The sequence below is a fragment of the Dipodomys ordii genome, unplaced genomic scaffold (genome assembly GCF_000151885.1).
Source record: "Dipodomys ordii isolate 6190 unplaced genomic scaffold, Dord_2.0 Scaffold75, whole genome shotgun sequence".
Taxonomy (NCBI): Eukaryota; Metazoa; Chordata; class Mammalia; order Rodentia; family Heteromyidae; genus Dipodomys; species Dipodomys ordii.
This window is the reverse complement of record NW_012267291.1, coordinates 5,544,475-5,567,968: the sequence shown is the minus strand read 5'-3', so window position 1 is coordinate 5,567,968 and position 23,494 is coordinate 5,544,475.

Sequence of the window (23,494 nt, the reverse complement as noted above, 5' to 3'; positions counted from 1 at the left end):
CTGTTTCTGGCTGGGGACCTGGAGACCCCGTGGCCCCCGTGGGGTGGAGGTGAAGTCTGCCTTCTGTGTGGACTTAATGAGGTCTAGGTCTGTGAAGAGAGGACAGATGTGTTCTGACTGGGGAGCTGCGGCTGATTCCAGGGCCTGGGTTTGGGGACGTGGGCGGCCACCGTGGGCCCCGTGAGTCACTTCTTCCCCCAACAGGGACACCCCCCACACACACACACACATGGCTTCTCGGTGATCGGCAGGACCGCGGGGCGTGGCCGCGCCTGTGAATCACAGGCGTCTGCCGTGCCGGGCAGCATCCTGTGCCAAGCGGCACAGTACCACGGTCTTTCTCAGAGCCACAGGAGGGAAGCCAGGACTGGCTGCGGGGATTTTCTCCAGGCCTGGGCCGGGCCCAAACCTGAGGACCTCCCTGGAGCCCAAGGGTGCCACCCTGACCCCAGCCCCTCCCACCGCGGCAGACAAGAGGAGGCCATTTCTCTACCAGAGACCTGCAACCAGCGATCGGAACAGCCTTGGCAATGGAGACACGCATGGGATTTCTTACATGGAACATAACGATGATTGCTTGCGAGGTTTATCTGACAGCCCTTCCCGGCCCCCACTTCCGGGACCCACTTCCGGGTTCCTGGCATGGACATGGGTCCAGGCATAGCCTCATCAGGACCCAGGTCCTAACTGAGCTGCAGACAGAACAGTAATTTCTAGAAGCTTCCATTTCCCCTCAGCAAACACAGATACTCATGGTGCCCATCCCTCATGGCTGTTGTCACTGTAAAACAAAACGATCTAAAGTGCCTACTAGACGCTTAACAAATGGCAGCTTAGTATATTCTGTCTATTGTGTCAGGAAACAGCGCTGATATGTTATTCGTAATTGTCAGAATTACACATTGCTTTTTACCAATTATAAGACTGCGTGTTATGGAAAATTAGACAATGCAGACAGATGTGAGAAAGGAAATAAACTCCCACATTTCCACCCTTCAAAGATCGGGATTTTGAACTTTTGGAGGGGGCCTTGTTTGCTTTTTTGATGACTAATTATTCTTGCAACCCTTTTCTTCTTAAAAAAAATAAGTGTACAGAAAAAACAGCTTCAGGCTGTGGCCTTGCGTCTCTCCAGTGAACGTTCTATCATAATTTATTCAGTCTTTGAAAAACATACTAATCTCTGCCTGGCTGTGTGCAAATGTTTTCAGCCCACCTCTTGCGGATCGGCTAGGGTTTAGTTTATTTTATAGGCAGGACTCTAACGAGCTTTTTCCTTCCTTCCTCTCTTTCTTTTTGGTGGTCCTGGGATTTGAATTCAGGGCCTGCAGCTTGCTAGGCAGGTGCTCTGCATCTGAGTCTTTTGTTGCAGTTGGTATTGTTTGTGTAGGGTCTTGTGCTTTTGCCCGAGGCCAGCTTCCATCTGTAATCCTCCTACTTCTTACCTCTTCCTTCCGGAGTCGCTGAGATTATAGTTGTGCATCACCACACCTGGCCTGGTTTCTGAGATGAGATCTAGCTAATGTTTCCCAGACTGGCTTCACACTGCTGACCCTCCAGCCTCTGCCTCCCACGCACCGGGGTTACAGGTGTGCACCCCCTCTTAGCTCTCCGTCTTCCATTAAGGACTGCACTTGAGTCTGTGATCCGTCCCAGAGGACTTCCTCCTGACCCTCTGCTTTCCGCTGCCTCCTGCCATTGGCAAAGCGCATCACAACTTCTGAGCCCTAGCTGCCCTTCTGGTGGTTCGTGGGAGATAAGAGTCTCATGGACTTTCAAAGCCAGCCCAGGCTGGCTTTGAACTGCGATCCTCAGATCTCAGCTTCCTGAGTAGCTAGGATGAGCCCAGCCTTTTGTTTTTATTTGTTCCCCAAGTATGAGGGCTAGAACTCGGGGCTCTGCGCCTGCTAGTCAAGAACCTGCTCCCCGTGGGTGGGGTGGAAGGGATGCCTGCCCGGCTCTGTAGGAATGTGTGGGGTGGGCGTGGATCTTCCCTGACCCGCGCTGTCCCTCGGGCAGCAGCCTGGGCAGTGACAGGCGCAGAGGCAGGCAGGGCTGGGTGAGGGTGGCCCTCTGGCTCTACTGTTGAGGCCTCAGTGCCCAGCTGAGCTCAGAGAGCCAAAGCGGTGCTCAGGAGTGACGAAGCTGGACTCTGATCAGCGTGTGTGTGTGAGTGTGTGTGTGTGAGAGAGTGTGCGTGGCTTCCAGCTGCGACGTCTCTGTGTGGTCTTTCTTGGACACGGGGTGGCGAGGAGGGAGAAGTTCGGGCGAGCATTGACGTGGGTGACATGTGGAAGGAAGCTCTTGGGGTGTCTGGCTCTTCCGGCCTCGTCCCCGCAGCAGGGAGCTGGGGTTTCCTTTGTGACTTTGTTTCCTCTAACGCTCAGGTTTTGCTCTCCGGGCTGCGCGTGTTCCGTGTGTCCTGCAATGGCTGCCGCGAACGCCTCTGGCCCACGCGAAGCTCCATCTTCATTACTGAAAATTGAATTTCAGGTTTCAAAAGCATCACTAGAAAGATTGCACTGGGACTCACAATTCAATTTGCCCATGTCCAAATGCGGCTGGCTGCCATTGAAGCCCCACGGGTCTCTGTCCTGAACTTCCGCAGCCCTGGGGCCGCTGGGGGCGGGGGGCGGGGTTTGTGCACAGAAACCACAGCGGACCAAACATGGCCTCTGGTCGCCGGCATCTTCCACCCGAGAGATGGAATGATTCAAATCTCACTGCTCCAGAGCCCATCCACCACAGCAAAGGCACAATTCAGTCAACAACTTGCCTGAGGCCACCCATCTGAGAAGCTGGATTTGAACCCAAGTCCCAAGTTCTCCTGACCTGGGCCCTCAGGCCATGATCATGGATCTGAGGGAGGCAGGGCTGGTTGCTTCCTGCTCTGGACAGGAAGTGGCCTCGCGCACACCTTGGGGGGCCAGGGAGGAGGCGGTCTCGGCCATACCTGCCCCCCCCAAGCCGGGCTGCTCCCTCCCCCCCATTTTTCAATGGCTACCATGTCTTTAAGAATTTCTTCCTCAACCCTCGTGGCTCATGCCTGGAATCCTAGCTTCTTGGGAGGCTGAGATTGGGAGGCCTGGAGTTCAAGGCCAGCCTGGGCAGAGAAGAGCTGGATGTCACCCCAGGAGCTTTCATCCTGGCTGTGAGGGGAAAGCTGACACGTGCGGGCTGCGGTGAGACCACATCTCAATAGAAAATAAAGTAAAAGCAGGGCTGGACGCGTGGCTCAGGGGTCAGAGCACCTGCTTATCACATGAGCTTCTAAGCTCAAACTCCAGTATCAAAAAAAAAGAAGGTTTTTCTCGTTATGGCATCTCTGTAGGAGCCAGTGGAGTGGTTTTTCCTTTTGGTGATGCGGGGGTGGGGTCTGAACTCGGGGCCTTGCTGTTTCTGCCGCTCAAGCCACGCCCCAGCCCACTTTGCCTTCACTGTTTCTGAGCTAGGGTTTGGCTTTTTGCCCAGGCTAGCCTCGACCATGAACTTTCTGTTTATATTCACCCCGTAGCTGGGAAGATATGGATGAACCATCATGGCCCAGCTTTTTCTGTTGAGATGGGGTCCCTTTCTCTTTTTTGGCCACTGTACCTGGCATGTGTGTGTCTATGTCTGTGTGTCTGTCTGTCTCTGTCTCTCTCTTCCTTTCCATCTCTGGTTGAGCAGGTTCTCATTTTGTAACCCAGGCAGCCCTCAAACTCACAGTTCTCTCCCTTTCACATCCCCAGTGCTGAAATTACAGGCATGTGCCATGACACTTGGCACACTTCTTTTAAAGGACCAGAAAGCCAGTACTGGCCACACACAGGCTGTCATAGCCTCCGCTTAGCTCTGAACCACGCCGGCGGCCACAGAGTGGCATGTGTGCCTGGTCGAGCCGGCGCTCAGAGACACCGAACATGCAGGAGGTGGCCTGGGGGGGGGGTCTTTGCTCAGAGCCCCATGTTGTGTAGAGGAGCGTGGCTGCAGCCAGGGGACCGTGCAGGATGCAAGTGGATTCTGAGGCTACCAGAAGTGCTGAGACCCTCCCGGGCCTTGGGGGCCGGTGATGGTGATCAGCTACTTGACCTCCGGGTGCAAATGATGGGGGCGGGGCGGGGTGCTGTCCCGGCGCTGAGAGCTGTCTGCCGTCCAGCAGCCCGAGTGCAGCCAGCCCCCGGGAAATTTAATTCAGGTCTGAGATCGATGCTGATGCCACCAACGGCCCCGCCCCCTCCACGAAGTCACAGGGCGGGATCGTTCCTAAGCCGATTGTGCGCCAGCCGGGGCTCAGGACCTTGTCATGGCCGAGATAATCGAGTCCTGAGCTCCGGGGCCCAGAGACCATCTGCCAGTAGCTGAGCGGACATTTCATCCCATTCTCCCTTTGGGGAGGTTTCTCCATTTGGGGGGCCATGCTTGTCACCAGGGGTCACCTTTAATCAGCAGTCTCTGAGGACACATCTAACGGGCCAGCCCAAGAGCCGCTGCCTCCCGCCCTCCTCTCCCTTCCTTCCCTCCCTCCTTCCCTCCCCCCTCCCTCATCCTTCCTTCCTTCCTTCCTTCCTTCCTTCCTTCCTTCCTTCCTTCCTTCCTTCCCTTCCTTCTCCCTATCTCTTACATTCTCTGAGTCCTCCATCCCCCCCCTCCCCCCTACCACCCATTCTCCTCACTCTGTGGGTGTTCATCCCCAGGGGTGGCAGGGACAGGGCTGGTCCACAGAAGGGTGTGTGTGTGTGTGTGTGTGTGTCCCTGGCTGGGTCTTTCTCCTTCTCACCAAAGGAATGGTCCAATGAAAAAGTGAAAGATTGAGTGGTTGAATGAATGAATGAACTCGTCTCCTTCCCGGTTTCGGGGAGGCAGCGGGGGCCCAGGGCCATTGTCTGCGACTTGGTGTTCCCGGGCCCCTGCTGGGGCCCGTCCGTGTTTGCGTGCCACTGCGCGTGAGGACTTTGTGTGGTGTTTGCTCGCGTTCCTAGCAGCCACGAGCATCACGGCGAGGGGACCCCCAGCCCTCTAGTAACCGGGCAAGCAGATCCCCTGAATAAGCTTTACTAATGATAGAAATACAAGAACGACTGGCGGACACGGGCCTGAGCCGCTCTTTTTGTTTTCAGACAGTGACTCGCTATGCGGCCCAGGCTGGCCTCCAGCTCATGATCCTCCGGTCTGTGCCCTCCCATTCCTGACCTGAGCCGGCCCTTTGCCTGCATGGGGGATGGGCAGGTGGTAGCGAGAGCTCAAGCACCTCTTCACCCGTCCAGAACCTTCTCCCCATCCCACGGGAAGGCCGGACCGAGGACAGAGGAGAGAGGACTCCACTGGGGGAAGAAAGCGGCTGTGTCTCTTCCCTCTTCCCCCGCGCCTTTCTGTGCCAGCCCCGCAACTGGCATTTTTTTCGGTGATCCACAGCCCTCCGCGACCCTGGAGTGAAAACCTGGCGTCTTCCCACGGAAGGCGTGGGCTGCGGTTGCGTCCTCTCTGTCTTGGTTTATTTGGAACGACTACCGCGCGTTCCCGGTTGAAGGACGGCTTCATCTGACTGAGAACGCCGGGCTCACTGGTTTTCCTTTTCCTTCTCTCCCGGCACTAATGAGAAGTTGGCCACCATTCATTTTTATGATCGGGTACAGAACGTGCTGCGATTCTTTCTGGCTTCTCTTAAGATTTTTTTTTTTTTCTTGTTAGATTTGGATTTTAGGCATTGCCCAGTACTATACCTAGGTGGCGCTTTCCCTGTGTTCGTACTTGGGGCTTGGGGAGCTTTCTGAGCTCGCAGGTTTGTGTTTCTAACTGAATTTGGCAGTGTTTCTGGCCATTGCTTCTCTGGTTGCCTTCCTTCCTATGCTGTCTTCTTTTCCAGGACTGTAAACACACACACAGAAGGCCACGAGCCGTGGCTCCCAGGTTTCTGGGGCTCTTTTCATTTAAAAACAAACAAACTCTAGTTGTCTTCTTCTACTGTTCTTGGTGTTCATACTTTCTCTCCATTTCTGGAAATGTCTATCATAGACCCTTACATTTCTTGCCTAAAACCCTTGTAACACCTGTGATCATTTTCTTTTCTTTTTGTCAGTCGTAGGGCCTGAACTCTGGGCCTGGGCGCTGTCCCTCAGTTCTTCAGCTCAAGGTGAGTGCTCTACCACTTGAGCTACAGCAGCACTCTGGCTTTTTCTGCTTAGGTGGTACTGAAGAATCGAACTCAGGGCCTCATGTGTGCAAGGCAAACACTCTACCACGGAGCCACCTTCCCAGCCCTGTGTGATCATTTTCTATGAACCGCTTTTCCTTTTGTTTTTGAGACTAGATCTTGCTAGGTAGACCAAGCTGGCCTGGAGCTCACGATCTTCCTGAGCCAGCCCCCCAAGTGCTGGGACTATAGCCATGACCCCCACGCCTGGACAACTCTTTTCATTGTTGATGACAAAACATGTCCTGCCCCTTGGTACAGCTGGTGATTGGGCTGTGATCCGCCACGCGCGCTGCTGGAGAGGTGTGATGTTCCCGATCTGTTGTGTTTCTCTGAAGAGTGATTTTCTTCCCCCAGCAGAGAGCCCATTTAGGACGGGCTCGGTGTCAGACTTTACCTTCCTCCTGTCTACAGGCCCAGAACCAAAAACACGTCTCTGTTCTTTCAGATTCTTGGCTGTGGTCGGCGTCCGCCGCAGTGCCTGCTTCCCGCAGCACGTGTGTGCCCTTGTGGTCAATCCCGGGCTCGGGAGACACGGGGTCTTGCCAGGCACAGGCCTTGTGCGGCTAGGATTGACCCCCGGCCTCTCTAGCTGCCTTTCCAGCCCTGGCTCAGTCCTTCCACTCCACAAGCCAGGGAGGTCACAGCTTCTGGTCATTCTAGGCCACTTCTGGACTGGCGCGAACCTTCAGGCAAAATGCTAAGATGAAGATAAGCGTGACACCGCCCTGGCTGGGAGAAGGTGCTGTCACCCTAGCTACTCAGGAGGCCGAGATCTGAGGATTGAGATTCAAAGCCAGCCCGCCAGGGCAAGTCTACGAGACTCTTCTCTCCAAATAATCACCCACAAATCCAGAATGGAGCTATGATTACCTGATAGAGCACTAATCTTGAGCAAAAAAGCCCAGGCCCTGAGTTCAAGCCCAAGGACTGGCACCAAGCACTGGCTTCAGAGAGGGAGAAGGAGGTAGAATGTGGTCAAAATACTTCATGTGCGTGTGACAAGAAAATCACAAAGCTTCCTGAGGCTGGTGTGGGGAGGGAGGGAGGGAGGGAGGGAGGGAGGGAGGGAGGGAATGGCGGAGGGGGTGGCTCTGATGAACATGTATTGTATACTTAATGGATAAATGGGCAAAACAAAACCCCTCCTTGGACGACTAATTGATGCTAATTAAAAAATCAGAATATTATAAAAGCTAAAAAAATGCGCAGATCCCACACATATGGGATTCCTGTCTCTTCAGTGTGGAGTTCCCTCTCGTTTTTACCTTTTTTAATTTTTTTCTGGTGGCTTCCAGAACTTTCAAGTAAGCTGTTATTTAAAATATGTCTCTGGCTTTGCTAATGGTGTGTGGGCAGGCTGTTCATCCAGCCACGCATTTCTGTAGCGTTGAACAGAGGCAACAACCGTGGAGCACATCATGGCAGCCCAAAACACGGAACCACTTCACACACACACACACACGCACACACACACACGTTTGGAGGTGATGTTTCAGTGGGAAGAGCGTTGGCGTGAGCACCCCCCACCCCCAGCACCAGGTTTCCGGTGTGGGCTGTGCCCGCCCCTCACTGTCATCTTCTGGGTCCCAAGCTACAGGTGGCTGTCCCCGCGTGGTGACCCAGAGGCTCCGTTACTGGCTCGGTGGCCTATGGTGTCCGGGGAGAAAGTCTCGGAAAGGCCAGAGGCCTCTGCTGCCCCCCCCCCCGAACTGAGTTCTTAATGTCACAGAAAAGAACAGGAGAGGGGCTGGGACTGAGCTGGGTGGTAGAGTGCTCGCCTAGCATCGTGAAGCCCTGGGTTCGAGTCCTCTGTCCCACATCCACAGAAAACACCGGGAGTGGCGCTGTGGCTCAAGTGGTAGAGCACTTGCCCGGGCCGCGAGTTCAAGCCCCAGGACTGGCAGGAAACAAAGGAAGAATGTGAGAACACACTGGACACAAGCAAGGTCAGGAGTAAAGAGAGGCAAATTCGAGATAGAAAGATGGGGGGCCAGGCAGGCGGCAGCATCCTCTCCCGCTTCCCCCCGCAGCACCATGGAAGCCGCCGGGAAGGGGGAAGGGCGTGAGGCAGGGTGAGATGGTGGGGTGCGGCTGTTGTTGGGGGCCAGGGGCCTAGGTGGACCTGAGTACCCAGTTCCAGGGCTGCAGCCTCCAGGGCCAGATAGCACTGGAGAAGCTTCTGGAACTGTGAGCTCGTGGCTTCCATCTGGTGCTGCTTCCTGGCTTACCTGTGGCGTCTCTGCGGCCGCAGGGTGTGCTTGGCTGGGGCTCAGTCCCCAGCCCCCCCCCCCCCAGCGCGGCATCGAGTGCCCGACCGCCCGTCACCTGCTGCCCGGGTCTGGCCGGCTCCGTGCTCACATCTACCCGGGCCACGCTGCTTCGGGGCCGAGTGTTGCTTTTCGGTCCTGGGGAGGGGTGGGCTTAGGGGACAGAGTCAGGTGACTGCCACACAGCCAGATGGCTCGTGAGCGGCAGGTGCTGTGGACCCGTGTCCAGGCCCCCTCACGCCGCGGGGCTTCGCCAAGGGCCACCTGCCACCAGCGCCCCTCGTCCCCAGGACCCGCCGTGGGCTAGGTGCTCATCCACCACAGCAGGGACTTGTTCTGCAAAGTGGGGTGCGGAAACCTCGGGTTCTGCTCCCCTCGGTGGCTGGTGTTACTTAAGAAATGGTGGGGCAGTGACGGGCAGAGACCCAACCACAGTGGCTTGAACAAACCAGTTTACTTCTACACCAGCCAGAGGAGGCAGTGCGGGCTGGTGGGGCAGAGTTCTGCACCATGATCTCCCCAGCTGTCCAGAATTCTTCTACCTTATCCCTTCACCTTCAGTGGTTTCTCCTTTTTATAGTTGCCTCAGTAGCCAAGAGGGCAGCCACAGCTCCTGCCATCGTGACCAAATTCCAGCCAAAGAGAGGGAGAAATGGCAAAGACTGGCAAGCTGTTCTTTTGATGGACTCCTACACCTGAAGAGACAAACCATCCTGAGAACAGAGCAGAATGACCTGTAGTACAAGGGCCAGAAACTGGTGGACCTTGAGTATTTGTTATCTTTGTTTTTGTTATTGATGTTTGGTTTGGGGCTGGGGGCAGTAGAAGGGATTGAATTTGAGGCTTCATATCGGCTAGGCAGGTCTACCACTCAGCCCCTTTTCCCATTGGTTATTTTCCAAGTCTGGTCTCATTTGACAACCATCTTTCTACATGTTGCTGAGGATAATAGGCTGTGCTACTACACCCAACCATTGATTGAGATGATCTCCTGAATGTTTAAGCGCAGGCTGGTCTGGACTGATTATCACACCATCTGTGCCTCCCAAGCAGCTGGAATTGGAGGCTTGAGCCACCACGCCTCACGTTTGTTTAACGTAATGTCTTGAATCGTAAGTGTGTTTTTTTTGTTTGTTGGTTGGTTGTGAGGCTTGAACTCAGGGCCTGGGCGCTGTCCCTCAGCTCTTCAGCTCTAGGTGAGTGCTCTACCACTTGAGCCACAGCACCACTTCCAGTTTTCTGGTTTATTGGAGATAAGAGTCTCACAGACTTTCCTGCCCCGGCTGGCTTTGAACCAGGATCCTCAGATCTCAGCCTCCTGAGTGGCTAGGCTGACAGGCGTGAGCCACCGGGGCCGGCTTGAGTCCTAAGTGTGTGTAGTTTAATGGTGCGGCCACCACTGGAGAGTCCACGCGGTGGATTTCAGAGTCCAAGGCCTTGGGCTGTTTTCCTTCCCTGGCACTTGGGGGTCAGTTTTGGCCCTCTGAGCCTGTTTGCTCTTCGTGAAACGGGTTGACAAGCCCTCCGCTCCCGGGTGCTCTGAGCGAGACTGCCATGCTGGGCACGGGTGGTCTCAGCAAATGACATGCCGGTGACCCTGAGGCAGCGTGCGCCCACGTGGGCGTGCGCATGCGCCTGTCATTAAATGTGGGCAGAGCTTGGTGCTCAGCTGGAGGGTGAAGCGGACCCCTGGGGCGATGGGGGCGGAGCTTGGTGGTTGGCCGGTCGTTGGGGGTCTGAGCTTGGTGGTGGCCAGTGGTTGGCGCGGGGCTTGGTGGTTGGGGGCGGGGCTTGGTGGCTGGGGATGGAGCTTGGTGGTTGGCCAGTGGTTAGGGAGGGGCTTGGTGGTTGGGGCGGGGCTTGGTGGTTGGCCAGTGGTTAGGGAGGGGCTTGGTGGTTGGGGCGGGGCTTGGTGGTTGGCCAGTGGTTAGGGAGGGCTTGGTGTTTTGGGGCGGGGCTTGGTGTTTGGGGCGGGGCTTGGTGGTTGAGGCAGGGCTTGGTGGTTGAGGCGGGGCTTGGTGGTTGGCCAGTGGTTGGGGCGGGGCTTGGCGGTTGGGGCGGGGCTTGGTGGTTGAGGCAGGGTTGGTGGTTGGGGCTGGGCTTGGTGGTTGGCCAGTGTTAGGGAGGGGCTTGGTGGTTGGGGCGGGGCTTGGTGGTTGGGGCGGGGCTTGGTGGTTGGCCAGTGGTTAGGGAGGGGCTTGGTGTTTGGGGCGGGGCTTGGTGTTTGGGGCGGGGCTTGGTGGTTGGGGCGGGGCTGGTGGTTGGGGCGGGGCTGGTGGTTGGGGCGGGGCTGGTGGTTGGGGCGGGGCTGGTGGTTGCCAAGGCGGCAGGGAAGGAGCAGGGCTGTGGCAGGGAGGGATCAGAAAGGCCCGGGCGCTGCGGGCGGAGGGCGAAGGCACATGGCTTCCCGGCTTCCCGTGCGTGCTGATGCGAGGAAGAGCGAGGGAGGTGGAGGAAAAGCTGCTGTTCCATCTGCCAGGGACAAGGGGCGGCGTGCACCCCACTTGACTTCCTTTTACAGCCAGGAGAAGCCCTGGCGGGCTGCGGCCGCTCCCCCTGCTCCCCGCGCTCCAACGCTGGGCTGAGACCAGCCGCGGTCTTTGGTATTGTTGATATTTGTTTTTGTTTCTGCCAGTCCTGGATTTGAACTCGAGGCCCGGGCGCTGTCCCTGAGCTGCTTTTGCTCAAGGCGAGCGCCTTGGCACCCAGGCAGGGCCGCGGGTTTCCATGTTGGGAACAGAGGCATCGGGATGCGCGCAGCGAGCGTTGGCTGGGGAGGACGAGGCCATCAGGACGTCCCTGCTATGATCCGGCCCCGGGCCTGGTCCGAACCAAGATGGAGCTCTGAGACTGAAGCAGCAGCCAGGCACCGCCGCTCACGCCTGTCGTCCCAGCCTGGCAGGAGCTGAGATGTGAGAAGCGCAGTTGGAAGCCAGTCCACGCAGGCGACCCGCGAGGCTCTGACCTCCGATGAACCCGCAGAAACGGGGAGAGGAGCCGAGGCTCCAGGGGTCGCTCGCCAGCCTTGAGTGAAAAAGCCAAGCGCGGGTTCGAGCCCCAGAACAACGAGCCCAGGAGAACAAAAAAGCACCACGAAAGGCACAGAAACAGAAGAACTTCCTTCCTTTCTTCTTTTTCCGTCTTTTCCCCTCCTATGGCCTTTTTCTTTCAGTTTGCACTTGATATTTAATGCTGTGCTAAATAAAGACAAATTAAATTTAAAGATTTTAAATTAGCATGAATTTTCCTGTTAGCAGCTCTATTCTCCCGTCATGCCAGTTCAGAATGCAAATCCACAGGCCCTAAACTTGTATGGGAAACGGCTCACACGCCACCTTGTCCCTGGGCAGGGGAGGAGATGGGGGGTGGGGGGGAAGGAAGCATCCGCACTGACCAGAAGAGGGAAATGGGAACCCAGCTAAGACAGCTGCTTCCAGAAGGCGTGTGGCCAGTCGCATATCCCACAGCCCTGCCCTGGACTGGCCACGCCCCCGCCGGGAAGGGAAGGGGGCAGGGAGGGGGCTGCCCTCAACCTTCCCTCCCTCCAGGGTGCCCATTTCACAGGCATGGCGTCACCTGGTGAAGGCTGGACAGGACAGGGCTCCTTGTGCTGAGGTTTCCTCATAGATCTGTCTATTCCAGACAGGCACCACCTAAGAAGTAGTGAGCATTCGTATCTGCATTTTACCAAGGATAATTCTTGGACAAGAGATCAAGTTGGGCTGGGAGTGGTGGTGTGTGCCTGTAATCCCAGCTACTCGGGAGGCAGAGGTAGGAGGATCAAGTTCTGAGGTCCCAGGATAAAAGTATAGGCTCTTCCTAAAAATACCAAAAACAAAAGCAAAATAGTCCGGAGGCATAGCTCCAGTGGTAGGATGCTAGCTACGCAGGCCTGGGGCCCTGAGTTCAAACCTAGGACTGTCAAAAAGTGGGTGGTTAGAGTGATTCAACTCCAGAATTCAAGTCTGGCCACCAAGGTTTGTTCTGATAAACAGTGCTGGGATATTTGGGTCTTAAGCTCTCCTGATACGTGGGGGGGGTCACCTTTCCCAGTCCACACCCCAAACTCCAACCCCTCCTCCTCGGCATTTGAAAACATGGAAGGACATTCTGGAAAACACTCTTGTCACTGAAGGTTGAGATGACGGTGCTAGAAAGCCACCGAATCTAGCCAGGCGCTGGTGGCTCACGCCTGTAATCCTAGCTACTCAGGAGGCTGAGATCTGAGGATCGCGGTTTAAAGCCAGCCCAGGCAGGAGAGACGGTGAGACTCCTATCTCCAATAAACCACTCAGAAAAACAGAAGTGGCGCTGTAGCTCAAGTGGTAGAGTGCTCACCTTGAGCTGAAGAGCTGAGGGACAGCGCCCAGGCCCAGAGTTCAAGCTCCACGACCGACAAAAAAAAAAAAAAAAAAAGAAGAAAAAAAAAGAAAGCCACCGAATCTGAAATGTCATTAGATGGACGAATTCCTTTGCCTACACAGAACTTTTTAAACGTCTCTGGTAAATGCCACGAGAATCAATTAGCATGAATTTTAGAATTCTAAAATTCATGCTAATTGACAAAGTCCTATTATCCCTGAAATTAAATATAAAGCGCTCTTGAATGTCTGTAGGAAAGTCAAATAGGACTAAAGGAAAACAAATCATCCTTGGAGAAAGAGAGACAAATGGCGGATCTCCACAGGAAGAGGCTTCATTCTGAATAATACAGAAGACACAGAGGGAACGAGATGGGGGAGGAGGGCAGGAGGGGCGTGGGGGGGCCAGGAATGCCGCACGGGTGAGCTGTGGGGGCAGGAGCCTGTGTCTCTGGCCGGCAATGCCGCACGGGTGAGCTGTGGGGGCAGGAGCCTGTGTCTCGGGCCGGCAGGGTGCTGCTCCGTGTCTGGAACGTCCACCCGGTGTTTCTTTCTCATCAGCTCTCTTCCCCCGGGGACACCCGCAGTGTCTGGTCCCTGCTCTTCTGGTCTCCTCCCTCCCCAGACTGTGAGCTCCCTGAGGGAATGGGGAGGGGAAGCACACAGTAGGTGCTCAATTAATCCGAGATGGTCAGATGAAGACCAGGACTAGATTGTGCGGTGCCTGCAGAGGGCACTTTCACAGGCCCCACACACTGAACAACACCTGTTCCTTTACCCAGAAACTCTGCCCCAAGAAATTGAGATCCTTGTCTCAAAAACCATCAGCAAAAAGATAGGATAGAGGTGTGGGCCAGGTGGTAGAGCACCAGCCTAAGCAAGCATAGGACCTGGAATTCAAATCCCAGTACTGACAAAAAGAAACTTACGCTACTGAAGTACACCAGCTAAACTCATCTGTGTGTGTGTGTGTCCTCACATGGAAATCAACCCTAAGAAAGATTTGCTTGAACAAACCTGGGGCCTCCATGGGACAAGGGACAGAACACTCTCCCAGTTCTGGGGGGTGAGGGGGAATGGACAGAGGCACGGTGCAGCCAGGGCCAGCAGAAATGGAGCGATGGAGTTTTGAAGTCTGTGGTTTGGAGTTGTTCTGTGTGCACAAGGACCGTGGTTTTCTATCCATACAGATACTTGGGAGAGACCTGCAGGGCCGGTTCCCAGCCAGACTGCTGACAGGGAGGCTGGAAAACTTCACCTTCTTTGTTTGGTTGGTCATGGGGCTTGAACTCTGGGCCTGGGCGCTGTCCTTCAGCTCTTCAGCTCAAGGTAACATTCTATCACTTGAGCCACAGCACCACCTCTGGTTTTCTGGTGGTTTATTGGAGATAAGACTCTCACAGACTTTCTAGCTTGGGCTGGCTTTGAACCTGGATCCTCAGATCTCAGCCTCCTGAGTAGCTAGGATTACAGGCATGAGCTACCAGCACCCGGCTTTGTTTTGTTTTGTTTTTTAAGATGGAGCCACACAGAAGCTTGAACTCAGGGCCTTGAGTTCTTACTTGGCTATTTTGCTCAAGGCTGATGCTCTACCACTTGAGCCACACCTCCACTTTCAACTTTTTTGCTGGTGAATGGGAGCTAAGAGTCTCTCAGGTATGTGTGCCTGAACTTGGCTTGGCACTACAATCTGCAGGTTTCAGTCTGGTGGGTAGCATGATTACAGGCATGCACCACAGGTGTTCAATGAGCACCTATGACTTTCTAGATTTCCATGGCGAAATCATTTTGGATTCACAAGCCGTCAGTTTTGTGATCATAAAATGCCAAACCTTGTGTAAGGAAAAGGGTGGGGGCTGGAAAGAGTCGTGATGCTCTACAGCAGAGTAGACAATATTTCTGAAAGAGGAAAATGGTTTTAGAGATCAGCCTCAGGTCTGCCCACCTGGACGTTCACCCCCGTGGCCGCCTTCTGCAGCGCTCACGGGGCCGTGGCTGTTAGCATGAACTGCAGGTCCTGGCTTGGGTGTGGGTGGCAGGTGTGGTGGGCTTGGCCTGAGCAGGTGCCGACCCCCCTGGGTGTGAGTCCCCTCGGCCCAAGCCACTTCCCACCAGGTATTGCCCTGCGCCAAGTGCTGGCTCAGGACCATGTTAAAGATCCCAGCACAACCCTTCAGACAGAGAACTTTCGAGTTCCCCGGGGAGAGTGTTTATGTTGGCATAGTTTTACATGAGAACTATGATCCACAAAAATGACTACGCGCCAGACCACTGTAAATAAGACTGGCACTAGAAAAAGCACAACTTAGATTTAGGATTGTCTACAGAATGCTCTCTGGCTGGATGTGTGGCAATTGCCCCTAATCCTAGCTACTCAGGAGGTTGAGAGCTGAGGATCGGCGAGGGCTGACTAATCTGAGAGACTATGATCTCCAATTAACCAGCGGGATGTGATCTGTGGAGTTGTGGGCCAAGGTCTAGAGGGCAGAAATGAGCTCAGGGCCTGTGCTAGACTTCAAGAACTGAGCAGAGGACAGGAGAGACAGAGGGCCTGGCTGCAGGGCGCCTGTGGTCTAGAAGAAGGGGAAGGAAACGTGTCTCGGTGGACACAGGTGCATGCTGGGAGCGGCTCCACTTGCTCTAGGGGAGGGGCAGCATCAGCGCCCAGCCATCCGGAGACTCAAGTGCCTGGCTGCGTATCTGGGTAGCGTGTCTTTTGTGGCCTGAAGCTCGTTGTTGCAAGCTTTTCTACAGCCCAGAGGCCTTGTCCCTGCCCTCCACCCCTTGACCCCCTTCCTCCAGCACAGGGACCGAGCCCACCAGCTGTCCCACTTCCCCTCCCTCTGCGGTTCTGTCTTCACAGAGCCGGTCCTTGCCAGTCCCCTCCCTGCAGTCCCTGAGCGCTTGTTCAGCTTTAGAGAGCAATCACTGTCTCCGTCAAGCGTCCGCAAAGCCTGCTCTGGTCATGATCTGATCAACTTTGTCCAACTTATGATAAAGTGTGGAAACCTGGCTCTCCAGGGAGATTTTGATCCAGCCGAGCAGACAAAAGACACTGTACAGACCCAGGATTTTGACATGGTGGCCTGCCACTTGGCTTGGTCAATAAAGTTTTATTGAGACACAGCCACACCTCCTTGTGTGGGTCATGGTTGCTGGCTGCTCTCCTGACCGCCCCCCCTCCCGTGCAGCTGCAGGAGAAGCCCACAGCGCTCAGGCCTGTGAGACTGTCTTGCAGAAGTTGGTGTCAGAGGCCCTGAGGCTGGAAACCACTGACTTGGATGGAGACAGACACTGTTGCTGAAAAACTGAGCAGAGAAGCTTTTCCTTTTGCTTTTTTTGTGCCTGTCAGTCCTGGGATTTGAACTCAGGGCCTAGACGCTGTCCCTGAGCTATTTCCGCTCAAGGCTGGTGCTCTACCACTGGAGCCACAGCGCCACTTCTTCATGTCACATTTAAAACATGTTCCACACCTGCATGGTAGGTGCTTAGGAGATTCCCTCCCTCTGCGCAGCAGGTTGCCAAGCTGTGGGGGCACGACCTCCCGGCCCTTTGGGGAGGCAGCCTCCCCAACCCCGCCTCGATTCTTTAACAAGAATCAAGAATCCGGCTGGGGGCTGAGAAAGTGGCTCAGTGGTAGAGTGCTCCCCTAGCATGCATGAAGCCCTGGGTTCAATTCCTCAGTACCTCATACACAGAAAAAGCTGGAAGTGGTGCTGTGGCTCAAGTGGTAGAGTGCTAGCCTTGAGCACACAGAGGCTCAGGGAGAGTGCCCAAGCCATGAGTTCAAGCGCCAGGACTGGCAAGAAAAAATAAAGAAGAATCAGGCTGGTGCAAGTTGTTGTTGTTTTAACAGAGTTTTGTTATGTAGTCCAGGCTAGCCTCAGACTCACGAGCCTCCTGCTTCAGACTCCACAGTGCTAAGGCTGCAGGTGTGCACCCCCATGCCCAGCTAGCTAGGTTCTTTTCTTTGCTGAAACACTAGAGGAGAAAAGCAAGCACATGTCATTCCTATTCCCTGGGTGTCGTCTCCAGACGCCTTCCGGCCCCACAGGCTTGGGAAACGTTACCTCATAAATATTGAACTATGTCGTTACCTTCTGCCAGGCTGGTGACTGCTTCCTAGAGATGAATTTGGAGCCATGTGGTAATTACCCCTTGGAAGTGTTCGTTCAATCTGGGGACAGATTAAATAATGAATAGGAATGTCATCTATTCCATCCAATTTAGAACCCTGGCCTCATTCTTTTTCTGGATGAAACTGAATGTCAGGAGGGAGAGAAACTGGAGGAAAAGGGATTCTTGGGCATGGAATGTGGCGGGAGGGACCGGCTCAGCCTGGATGTGGGGACAGGACTTTGGGGACAGGGGCCCCTTGGGCTCTCCAAGGAACGTGCCTGCAGGCCCTTGCTCTGGGAACACCATGCTTTCTGTCACTTGGATTTCCCCCCCCACACACACACTTGGAGGGAAAAAATGGCAAAATGCAGAAAGGCACTAATGGGAAAAGAATCCACCCATTGTCCTGCAGCCCAAAGGCAGCTGCTGTTGGCCCCTTGGGACTTGGTTTCGTCTGTTGAATTTTAAAGACTCTAACTTAAGACCACAGTGTAAACACACAGGAAGGCCTTGCACTGGGGACGCGTGCTTTGGAAGCAGTGAGCTGAAGGGCCCTGGTCCCCCAACCCCTCCACCCCGTGCCGGTGCCCAGTGCATGTGCAGTAAGCACTGCTCACATTCAGTGTCTGCACTCCGTACCTACTAACAGCAGCCAAGAGTGCGGGCCCTGCGGTGTGCCAGACACGCTGAAAGCATGCTGGGGTCCCCCTCCCCCCTGCTTAGATGCTCATTGCCCTCAGAAGGAACAGATTTGTGTGTGTGCACGCGCACGTGTGTGAGTGCCAGTACTAGGACCTGAACTCAGGGCCTTGCAGCTGTTGCTTGGCTTTTCCACTCAAGGCTGGCACTCTATCACTTGAGCCACAGCCCCACTTCCAGCTTTTTTTGGTGGCAAATTGGAGATAAGAGTCTCATGGACTTCTCTGCCCTGCCTGGCTTCAAATTGCCATTCTCAGATCTTAGCCTCTGACCTGCATTGTGCTGGGGGGGGCACGGAGAGGGAGGGCCTGGCCGCTTCTGACCTGCATTGTGCTGGGGGGGCACGAAGGGGGAGGGCCTGGCTGCTTCTGACCCGCATTGTGCTGGCAGTAAAGAGTAGTAGCAGGCCTGAGCGCTGTCCCACCTGCGCCCTGCCTCAGTTTCTTTTTTTGCTGTTCCTGGGACTTGAACTCAGAGTCCGGGCACTGTCCTTGAACTTCTTTTGCTCAGAGCTAGTGCTCTACCACCTGAGCCACAGCACCACTTTCAGCCTTTTCTGAGCAGTTTATTAAAGGAAAGAGTCTTACACACTTTCCTGCCCGGCCTGGCTTCGTAGATCTTAGCCTCCTGAGTAGCTCGGATTGCAGGCATGAGCCACTGTCTCCCAGCCTGCGTTTCCCTTTGTGTACATTGAAGATGACAGAGCTAAGGATCAAGCATGGCTGGGGACTAAGAGCCTCGCCTGAGAGTTGGAGGACACTTCGCAGAGGCCCTGCCCACCAGGCCCTGGCCAGCCCCTGCAGAGTTCCCAGGTGCACGGAGGCTGCCCTAGCTCCTCCTCCTCCCACATCAAACAAGCGAAGCCCAGAGCAGGTGGGAAGGCTGGGGTTTGGGGCAGGACCTCTTGACTTCCGTCTAGGTTTTTATGAAATCTGAGTTCACCGTCCATCCACCCCTTCCCACCCACACAAGGAAAAGCATCAATCACTTGTGCATCTGCTGGCATTTGTTAACATTTGTGAAGAAATAACCTTTGGCAATTTAGTTCTTTTTTTTTTCTTTACTCAAGTGCACCTAAGGGAGCTGCTGTAGAAAGAAGCCCCACCAGGAGTAATTCAGCAGAGCAAATAATTGCCAGCTAATTCATCCACTTTTAAAAGCTCAAGTCTTACAGGGTACGCTTTCAGAACAAAACTGGTTGAGCTGTTGGAAGCTTCAGTTCTTAGTTAGCAATATTCAAGATTTTAAAAAAATCTAGTAAAATAGGCCTCTTTCCCTCTCTTGGTGGGGGACAGACCACTTGTGGAAGTTTCCTTTATATCCTTCTATTCTTGTGTGTGGGCATACTGAGGCTTGAACTCGGGGCCTGCATGCTGTCCCTGAGCTTTTTTGCTCAAAGCTGGCACTCTACCATTTGAGCCACACTTATACTTCTGGCTTTTGGGTGATTAGATGGAGACGACTTTCCTACCTGGGCTGGCTTTGAATCTCAATCCTCAGCCTCAGCCTCCTGCATAGATAGGATGACAGAAGTTACATACTTTTCTTTTTTTTCTTTCTTTTTTTTTTTTTTGTCAGTCATGGGGCTTGAACTCTGGGCCTGGGCACTGTCCCTCAGCTCTTCAGCTCAAGGCGAGCGCTCTACCACTTGAGCTACAGCACCACTTCCGAAGTTACATACTTTTGAACCATGTAAACCTCCATGTATGGCTTGATCATATGTGCACATTGTAATGTGCCCATGGATGGGTAGATCCAGACTCGGGCACACTCTCTCTCTCTCTCGCTCTCTCTCCCTTCCTCCCTTCCTCTTTCTCTCTCCTTCCTTTCCTTCCTCCCCCCTTTTTTTCTCTCTCTCTTCTATTGCATTCCCTTCTCTTTCCTGTTTTATTTGGTTTTGATTTTGGCAGCACTGGGTTTTGAACTCAGGACCTTGTACTTGCCACATGGGCACGCCACAGCTTAAGCTACACCCCCTAGTCCTTGTTGCTTTAGTTTTGTTGTTGTTGTTTTTTGCATGGATGGAGTCTTGCATTTTTTTGGCCCAGGACAGCCTGGATTGTGATCCTCATATTTATGCTTCCTGCACAGCTAGGCTGTCAGATGCACACCCCAACCATGCCCAGCTTTATTGTTTGAGATGAGGTATTGCAAACTTTCCTTCCCAAGCTAGCCTTGAGCTCCCGTCCTCTCTCAACATGGGCCTCCGAAGGAGGTAGCACTGCAGGCACGCACTAGCTCCCTGGGTTTGCCTCCGTGTGGGGATGGCCACTTTGGGGTTGGTCACCAGCAGTGTGACAATGTGCAAAGGCACGCTGACAACCAGACACAAGATGGAGCCTTTGTCGAACCTCCCTGGAATTCTGTGATCTGGAGAGAAGGTGCTTGCTTGTGTTTTATGGCTTCTTTTACTGGGTAGAGTGAGGGGAGCCTCATGACTCCCGACGGCTTTTACCGCGGTTTGGGTCTAAATGTCCCCTCCCTGCAGGCTGTGTGTGGAAGGCCTGGTGTCAGCCTGGGGCAGGGCTGGGAGGTGACCAAACATTTAAGGGGCAGGGTTGGTGGGAGGAAATGAGGTCACTGGGGGCGTGGCCTCAAGGGAGCATTGTGGAGCCCTGGGTCACCCTCTGAACTGTCATTCTTGGAGTCTGGACTCTTAAGGCTTGGAGAAGGAGGAACAGCTCTCAGTGGCCCCCAGGGAACAAGGCTTTCTGAATTCATCTCTGTGGTCCTCGAAGAGTTCATGTGAAGACTGAGGTCAAGCAAGTCCAGAAATGCTACGGCTCCCGTCCCCCCCTCCCCCTCCTCTCCCTCTTCCTCCTCCTCCTCCTCCTCTTCTTCCTTCTCCTCTTCCTCCACCCCCCAGCGAGTTCTATTGCCTTGAAGCTACAAGGCATAGCTAGTCCTAATTACTGTACTTATAAAAATTATATACAATTAGAGCCGAGTTTCAGGAACTGAGCCAACGCTCCTGGTGAGCGCGTGCCATAAGTGCATTTCGAAAGTACACACTCCTGGCTGGGACCACCATGTGACACCTCCCTGGGCCATTTTCGTTGTTCTTAGGGTGCCCAGTATATGTTTTTCCTGGGGAGTCTTTGTGTTTGCTTGGATCCAAGTGTTCTAAAAGAGGGAGAACTCTCTCTGGAGATCACAGGTGGAAGAATGGCGTTGCCCGGACACAGCTGGGGCGCGTGGCTCTCTGGAGGCTGGCACACGCGTGGCAGGGCTGAATGCGTGGCTGCAGTCACCGCGGAGGATGTAGATGTGAGAGGAGACGCCAGGGCCCCCTGACGGGAAGATGGCAGGGACCTCAGAGCCCGCAGGTGAACTCGCAGCAAAAGCCACAGAAGGGCATTAGTGTCTGGCCCCGGTGAAACTCAAGGGGCAGAGACCTCAGGGCCCCCCTGCTCCTTATGCCTCGGTCGCAGGGCACCCCACAGCCGTGCAAGACAGGGCCCAGGCCGGACAGAGGCTTGCTCCTGAGCCGGGCCTGCGTGGGGCTTCCAGTGAGACCGACCCACACCCGCCTGTGCCTGTCACCTCTGCCTCGCCCAGCAATCCAGCCCGTGTTTGGTTTGCCGATCTCCAGGTCTGGGTGCGGTTTGTGCCAGGAAACCCCTCATCCCTCGCCTGCCTGTCAGGATCGGGTCGCCCAGATCCTCCCTCTGCTCTGAGCTCACATGACCTGTGACACTGCGTGGGGGTGGGTCTTCTGTATTGGGGCTAAAAGCAGCGGTGGCAATGACTGTCCCTTTGTGTGTCTTTGAAGTTCAGATGTGGCTGGTCCAGGCTGGCCACCATTCCGAGAACAGACTACCAAAATGTCATCCCAGCCACCGGGAAGACCACGCCCCTGTGGCCACGCCCACAGCCACAAAGCCACGCCCCATTGGAGTCACAAGGAGAGCATCTTTGCACACTCACTGATGCAGCTCTGCATGCCTTGTCCCCACACCGCCTGCCCCCAGCGCCGGGGTGATTCTGAGAGACCCCGCATTTCACCCTCAGCCCCGACGCTGGCTGCCCACCCGGGGTGCTCCCCTCGTCCTCCCCACCCCGGGGGGCCGAGGCTCCTTTCTCTGGCCTGCGTTTGAGGACCGATCTCTTCCTTTTTATTTCTTCTTTCGCAGCAGCAGGCCGTCCCAGCCTTTCCCTTTTTTCCTTTTGTTCCCAGGTTTCATCAAGACGACTACAAAACACCAACCACGCTGCCCACTGCCCCCCGGCAGCCTCCTGAGGTGAGGTGAGGGGCAGGACACCGCGGTGTGGGTTTGCTGACGCCGTCTGTGGTGTAGGACGCACGTGCTATGCGGGACATCCACGCTGAGAGATGATCAACCATTTGCTTTTTCACATGAGACGTCAGATCTGCCCAGACGGGCTGTGTGGACCCTGGAGTCACGCGTAAGGACCTGCACAGGGCCGTCAGAGCACACAGCACCTGCACAGGACCAGGGCGATGGTGACGTCGGCGTCCTCGGATCGCTGGCCGCCCCACCATGGGCCGCAGCCCCCCCTCAAAACCAGATTTGGGTGGATTTTCCTTTTATAGATGTGTGATCATGATATAACATCAGAGGTGCCTCCAAAACCATGTTTCAAATAAGTAGTGGCACAGAAGCTTCCAGATGACCTGGGGATGCTGAGACAGGGATAACCAGATCAACACCAAACACCACTCAGAACCCCTCACCAGATCAACACCGATCACCACTCAGAACCCCTCGTGGCCCCCGGCTGGCCAGGCTCCGATCTGCCCAGCAGGCTTCTGGGGCGGAGCGGGCATTGCTTCTTCCCCAAGCGCCCCTGCGGCAGTGCCCAGGCAGGGGTCACACAGGGGTCACCCGGGTGACAGAGCACGGACAGCCGGTGGACGGCACCGACACTCGTGTAGCAGTGAGACGGGGCAGCGGTGTGGACGGGGCAGCGGCGTGGACGGGACAGTGGCGTGGACGGGACAGTGGCATGGACACTCGTAGCCATGAGGCCGGACAGCAAGACGCCCAGCGCTGTCTGGCATTTCTCTTGGGAGGGCTGAGAAACTCCTGGGAACAGACAGCCATGCGTGTGCGTGGATGACTTCGGGAAAGTATGAAGAGATTGCAGCGGCACGGCAGTTATCCGCATGGCCGACCCTACCGTCCCCCATCAGATGAGAAGAGTTAGTAACTAACATCTCAATGAATATACACACACACACACACATATATATATATATATATATACATATACATATATATATCTCACTGACATCGCCTGAAGGGTTTTCCAACTCCTCCTCGGACACTACACGGGAGAACTTCTGTAGAAGTATTGTAGAGCTCCACCTCTGTTTTTAATGGCTGTATGGTATTCTACCTTACGGCTAAATTCTGTTTTCTCATACTGGTATTGGTGTACATTTAGCCTTTTTTTAATGGCAGAAGGGCGGTAGGGGATGGCTCTGGTTTTGAATCTTAGCTCTAGCACCGTGTAATTAGAGGCAGATATGTGAAGAAATGTGCCCCGGCCCCCAGGATCACACCGAGAAGTTTCCATCCCCCCCACCCTCTGAGCAGAGACGACAAACTGTAAGGTTAGCTGTGACCCCCATTTTCCCATCACCAGGCCTCTCCATGTGGGGTGACGGTTCCCAGCGAGGATGCAGTGCATGTCCACACTCTGTGCGTGTGTCTGCTTCGTGTTCTACTTGTCATACACGTGTCAGCCTCGTCCAGCTGGCCCGCGGGGCGCCGGCAGGGCAGGGGGTTCAGGGCTGGGTGTGTTTTGGATGGCGGAGCAGCTGCAGCGCAGGCTGCGAATAAGGCAGCGCGGCAGGCGTGGTGTGCGTGCGCTCCAAGTCAGGTGTGGCGGCAGGCGTGGCGTGCACG